At 43.0% G+C, this 6791-nt stretch overlaps 1 long non-coding RNA gene across 1 annotated transcript; it reads right to left on the reverse strand.

The window, feature by feature from the left end:
- Window positions 1–2445: 2445 nt before the first annotated feature.
- On the reverse strand, window positions 2446–4213 carry LOC145521794 (uncharacterized). Its single transcript, XR_014065701.1, has 2 exons — window positions 4159–4213; window positions 2446–3735 (listed from the first exon to the last, which is right to left on the reverse strand). It is a non-coding gene; the product is annotated as an uncharacterized LOC145521794 (long non-coding RNA).
- Window positions 4214–6791: the final 2578 nt, after the last annotated feature.

The following is a 6791-nucleotide window of genomic DNA, read 5'->3' on the forward strand; positions in this document are numbered from 1 at the left end:
GGGAAGCAGGGAGCCTATTGCCACGGTCACATAGGCCCAGGGCAGGGAAAAGCAGGTAGAGAAGGGCCTGAGAGGGACAACATGGAAAGACTCCAGTCAATATGCCATTTCCTTACTGAACTGGTTGAGTTCGTCTCTGTGATTTGTAGGTGTTTCACATACCAGATGATTCTTTAGCCTCTGCTTGGCTTATTGTGTGAGAATCTCACTGCTTTACAAATACCCCTTTCACATTTAGTGTGAAGTTTCTCTTTGGACTGAGTCAAAAATTCACCTTCATGAATCCTATCATGATCTCTTTATTTCCTCAGAGCCCTTCCTCCCTTTTTCGGGATCCATGTCAGATCGATGGTCCCCATGGAGTTCAGAGATCACTAACCACTACTGCCCACTCCCATGTCACAAGAATTGCTATCAAGTCAGGACACCTCCAGCCTATTCATACACAAATGACCTGTAAACCTAACTTTGCACTGTATAATTCTACCTGCTCTATTTTGTCTCGTTTGATTCAAATCTTAGATGTGTCTTCCTGTTGGAAACTGTATGAATTTAATTCTTTCCTTAAACACAGTACTCTCCTTTCCTGGCCTTGAGTCACCTACAATCTTTATTAAAGTGGATATGGATTAAAGTCACATTCAAGCTTGGCTTATAATGTGATATTGTACAAATTTCTTATCTTTTCCAAGATTCATCTTCTCATTAATATAAAAGCATTCAGAGCTGTCTTGTAGGGCTATTGTTCATTAATTTTAAAAGATTTCAGCTTGGAGAGAATTAATTGAGATAACATGTGAAAACAGCCTAACAATAGAAATTCTGTAGTGTCACAGAGACAGCATCTAAAACATCTGATATGCTTTCCTGCTGTGTCTTACGAATGTGAGACATTTACTCCTCAGCCCTCATCTGCCTAAAGTGATACCAAGATTTGTTACAGTTTAAAGGCAGAGAGCAAAGCCAGACAAATGAACATTCTGTGGCCAGATGGTCATTTTACCAGTCATTTTGCCTTGAGGAAACGATTTGTTCTCCAGATTCTTTTTTCTTGTTTTGTAGCCAGTAGGAAGACTTGGTCTACAGCCTTCTCCTGTAGTACAGGAGAGAGACCTTGTCCACCATCGGACTTAACTGGAATTAGAGGAGAGATGTGACCCAAGAAAAGTTTAAACAAACAAAAAGCCTGCCTGCTTTCCAGCCCTAGGGTTTAGGAGAAGAAGTGAAAAACGGTGCAACATTTCAGACACACGGTGCTTGGGTTTCCTCTCAGAGCTCTGGCCAAGAGGGAAGGAGATGGTTTAAATAGAATGTGCTCAGTCATGACAGACTCTTTGTGGCCCTAGCTCCTTAACCCATTAAAATTTTCAGGCAAGAATACTGGAGTGGGGTGCCATTTCCTACTTCAGGGGATCTTCCTGACCCAGGGATCGAGACTTCATCTCTTAGATCTCCTGCATTGGCAGGTGGGTTCTTCACCACTAGCGCCACCTGGGAAGCCCAGACGACACAGGGTCTCGCCCTTCTTCTCTTCTGGATGCTGAGAGGAGGTTAAAGTGAGGGTTGCCAACCCCATTGTGGATCAGAGTTGCAGAAATGCAGTTTTGTGTCTTCAGGCAAATGAAGGCACTTATATTCAGCATCTCCTCATTGTCCCTTTTTCTGGATGGGCCTGGACATGACCCAGAAGTTACGCTGGGTAACTGTGGAGCTGTGGAGCTTCTGGCCGTGGAGCTTCTCCTTGGCCATTGCCAGAGCCGAGGCCCACATAGTGGCTGCCATTCGGGCTCCAGAACAGACCACTCAGGCTGGGAGTGAATGGGTGGCCAGATGGCCCTGAGCTGATCAGAAGTCACTTCAGCTTCATATTTAAACTCCCAATATCAGTCCAGAGAAGACAGAAGTCACCTCTCCTGAGAAAGCAATAATATTCTGTTGCCACAAGTGTGCAAAACCTCTCCACACCCTCTACGCTCAGAGTTTAGGGAGAGAAGGGTGAGGGACTGTTTCAAAATGGAAGAGCATTTCCTTAAAATGCTGAGTCTGCTGATATGGACATGACAGACTAGATTCAAACAGAATGGTCCCTCCACTTACCAGGGCATGGAAGCTCATAAAAGAACAGCTACAAATAAGAGAAACATTTTATCTTTGTACAATCATGGTGTAGTTTTTTTTTTTAATCCCTATTCACTAGATATTTAGTAAATGTTAATTTCCAAACATTTCCGTCTTTCTTCATGAGCAAATTAAAAAAAAATGTTGAACAGACCTGGCCTAAATGCAAAATGGTAGATTTTTTCTAAAGTATAAATGACAAGCTCACCCTTAATATTTTTCACTTTTACCTCTTATTTTCAATTTGCTTCTCCTTTATCTTATGTTACCTTATTTAGCCAGGAAACACAACACAAAGTGGCTTACCCATCAGAAACAAAACTTTAATTTTTGGAGTCTAGGGATTTGTTTCAGATACAGTTGGATCTAGATGTATGGCATATACATGCTCGGTATTTACTAATTCCGTCTTTTAGCTTTACTTTAGTTCTAGGAGCCTCCGGCCCAGACTGGCTGTCTCCACATGGTGACCTCCAGCAGTTCTAGGTCAATCATATTCTATCAGCTTGAAGGCCAGTGGAAAAAATATGTTTTTATGCCAACAACTAAGAAACTGTCCCAGAAATGAGTTTTATTCCATGTCTTGGGTCACTTGCCCACCCCTGACATGACTGCTCTGGTTAGTGGAATAGCTGGCCTTCGTTTGTCCAAGTCTGGGTCAGGGGTCCACCCCTAGAGGCAAGGTGTCAAGGCAGCTTCAACTGAATTACATGGATTAGAGATGAGAGAGGACGGTTTCTGAAGGAAGATCTGTGTGCTGTTATGAGTAAAGGGGACTGGATGCTGGCCAGGGATACCTTACGAATGTCCACCATCCACTTTCAACACGACTCTACAGTCAATATCTCACTGTCTGTGATTTTGAAAGGTTTTCCACAGAAACTTTCCCTTTAAAAGCTTCCAAAAGAAGATCCTCATGGATCTTTCCCTCAGAAAGTTTTCCCCAGAAGGTCTTCCTCAGAGATTCCTTCAAGTTTGTTTCTTTTTTTCCAGAAGGTTTCCTATAGAAGGTTCCCCTACAAGTTTCCCTCAGAAGGTTCTCCTTAGAAAGTTCCTCTTGGAAGCTTCCCCTCCGAAGATTTCTTCAGAAACTGCCCTTAGTAGTTTCCATCAGAAGTTTCCCTAAGATGTTTCCCCTGAAAGATTCCCTACAGAAGTTTTCCCTTAGAAGATTCCCTTAGAAACTTCCCTTAGAAGGTTACCCTTGGAGAGTTCCTCTAGGAATGTTCCTCTCAGAAGATTTCCCACAGAGGTACTCCCTTGAAAGTTTCCCCTCAGCGGTCGTACAATTATATCTGGCACTTCTTTACATAGCATGCAGTATAACATCAGGTCTGAAGCCCTGAGCTTCCCATATTCTAGATTGCAGAAAGGTCGCCTGCCTCCTTGACTAAACATTCCATGGTAGAAGTGGTAAAGCAGAGCAGTGAGGTCCCAAGGAGCACCCCTTAGTCATCCTGGCCAGAAGAATGAACCATAGGCTGCCAACAGCAGATCCCACAATCAGATCCTCTTTACCTCGTGCTTTCTGGTCTCTTCATCTAGGGCTGACCTCCCCAGTATATGTACTCACTTCACCTTTTTTAGATGAAAAACATTCTTGACTAAAGAGAAAGCCTAGTATTGAACAAATAAAGAAATATCAGCATGAAAGAAGCAAATTATGTGTTGAATCCATCTGCCTCCCCTTTATTGGCATTATCATGTCTACCTGAGGAGTGGAGGCAGTCATTGGCTGGGCTACTAAGAACATTTCTAAACGATATCTTTGTAAAATGTTTTTTACCCCATAAAAAACCCAGCTCCCTTTTGGACTGAGGTTTCCTGTGTTTATTTATGGGCTTTAATGGAGGCCTGTGGAATGAGTACTGAGTACATCAGAAATGATGAGGCCCGAGAACAAGACAGTGCAACCTGACCCCAGTCAGCACATCCCTGTGAGACTCAGTGTCCTCATTATCAAACACGCAAGTGGACTGGAAGATCTTGTAGGTCCCTCAGCAATAAAATTCTGTATTTCTGAGACTATGGCACTCTTACCTTCTAGCTTTTTTGAGAAATCACTGTGAATCTGCCCTGGTGTCTGGACCATCTCTCAGTATTCTCCTCAAGTTGTTGCATCACAATCTCACCTTCTAAGAGGTTGAGAAAGAAAAGGCAGACATGATGGACAGTGTCCACTGGGCCCTAACTTTGTGCTGCTGCAGCATGGCGTTGCCCACTTTTCTAATTTCACAGACACCACAATCGGACCCCAGTGGGGCTGAGGCAAGAACAAGACCTTCTCCAATCATGGTTGAGCACAGATCAAGAATAAGAACACTGTGCAAATCACCAAAATGTCCAAGAATCCCCTCTTCGGGCTAACATGGGTTTCTGTTGCTTCTTTATCATTCACAGATTTAGCCTTGCTCTATGCTTCCCACCTCCACGATAGAACCTGTGAAAATACCCAATCAGAGAATCAACCCCACTTCCTGACACTAGCCATTCTAGAGCAAACACCTGTTTCTTTGAACCTTAAAACCACCTAACACAAGCCTAAATCCTAAAGAGATCATCTCTAAGTGCCCCCCAACTCCCCATGGTGTCCGTATATAAGCCTAACTTTGACTATAGATATGCTCTGAGTCGTCTTTGCTTGGTGGGTTTGACAGAGGTTTCCAGCTTCCTTACATCATTTTCCATGTTTGTCACTGAGTTTGGTATCACAGCCTCCTCTCTTTGGAAGCACACGTTCAGAATGCCAGCGCAGGTGTTTGACAACGTTCAGTTTTCTTTTCCTTTATTCAGGAACTACACAGTGATTGGTCACTTTGTCACCAGGCCTTAGGTTCCCTCCACATAATTAACTGGCTTTTCTTACTTGAACAGTATCACTCAAAAGTGGTATCTCTCCTTAATTTTCTCATCTTTCACCTCTAGCCTCAACATAAGGACATATGGGGTGTTTTAATGCATGTCAGTGCCCAGATTTCACCCTCAGAGTTTCTGGTTTAAGTGGCCTTGGTGGGGGGATCAGTCAACACTATTATTTTTAAACTTGCCAAATGATTCTGACGTGCAGACGCTGTGGCTGATCATTGTTCTAAGAAAGGAAATTATCAGTTTGTCCGATCTCTGCTTTTAGTTAATGACGTCAGTCACCATATCGCTTCTCCTCTGATGTTTGCAACCTCCCATCCTGAGCCAAGATTCTCCACATCCAGACCCACATCTCCAGTCCCTAAGGCAGCTTGTCTCTCTGCCTCCCCACTGGCTACCTTGGGGTTGGGAGCTTTTCCCTCAAATACCCTTATTGGGACTTTGACTCCAATTCAAAGTTCCTCCTTTGGTCCCACAGATGGGACTAAAGATCTGTCTTTTTGAAAGGCTTCCACTTCTGGAATTTTAGGCCAGTGCTAGGATTCCTGATATGTAGAGTAAACTCACTACTCTAGTTTTAATGTGTTCATTCCTCCTCCCCATCTTTAAAATTCACAATTGTTTGGGTCCCTGTATTAAGGGTTTGCTGGAACAGCAACTAAAGAATGCTGAAATGTGGGAACACACCTCTTGGCTGTTCAGCTCAGCCCCAGGAGCCACCTGGGCATCCTGCAGCCCCTCCCAGGGATTCACGTGGTGGTAAAGTGCAGAGGAAGGTTCACCTTAGGTTCCAGTTTGTTGGGGACAGCCTAGTTTATGCCTACTTCCCGGCAGGATTATTAAACACCTCCTTCCAAGATCCAGAGTGTCTTGGTTTGGATGACAGTTTCCCCCTCACTACAGGGCCAGGACATTGAAGCCTCAATTCAACAGTGACACAGTGAGTCTCCTAGCAGTTGTTCCCTAACCCAGCTCCCCCATCACCAGGATATTTTGTCTCTTGCATGTATTATTTAAAAAAAAAAGAAAGAAAAGAAGTTCCGTCTCCTTTTCCAACATGACTCATGATTACCTGCCTAGATTTTCTGACTGTTTAGGTCAAAATGATGTTTTCTGCTTTTGTGAGTGTCCACTCTGGTCAGCAGTACAGTGTGAGACCCATACCCAATGACTAAATAATACGTGCGCCCCATGGGTAGTTTCTCAACGTTCAGTAACTGCAGCATTACAGCTGTTTTCTGTGGTGTGAAACATCTCCTGATTGCTAGTCTCCATCTCCTCTTCCACTGTTACTCTACATCTCTGCTTCCTATTCCACTGTTACTCTACTTTCCACTTTAGAGTTCAACATCATTTTCATCAAGTCTCACTTCTTCTAATACCTCAAGTTGGTTAGTACTTATTTCAGCCTGCAAAATTTTTTTTTTCAGATTTTCTTTCACTCTTTGACCTTCAGCTTTTAACTTAATTAACTCGTTAACTAAGTCTAACCAATGTGGGACATTGGATGATCAGGTTTTAGGCCATTTCTTTTCCACACATTATTATATATTTTTAGATTTTTATTATGATTTTTTTTACTTTAATGAGTAGCCTGTTATATGTGTTCACATTTTTACCGTCTGATGAATCCTTTTGCTGACCTGCTACAGTGATTGGCTTATATCAGACAAAATGGTTTGTTACTGATGTAACTTTTCTTTGCTTCTCTGTGAGTTGCTGGGGTGGTGATTCACTGCTGGATAAAGTGCTACCTTGGCAGACTTTTATTTTATGGCATGTTCTTCCTTCATCTTTGCTTCGGATGG

Source organism: Giraffa tippelskirchi, chromosome 9 (assembly GCF_054371585.1).
Source record: "Giraffa tippelskirchi isolate mGirTip1 chromosome 9, T2T-mGirTip1v1.2.pri, whole genome shotgun sequence".
NCBI lineage: Eukaryota > Metazoa > Chordata > Mammalia > Artiodactyla > Giraffidae > Giraffa > Giraffa tippelskirchi.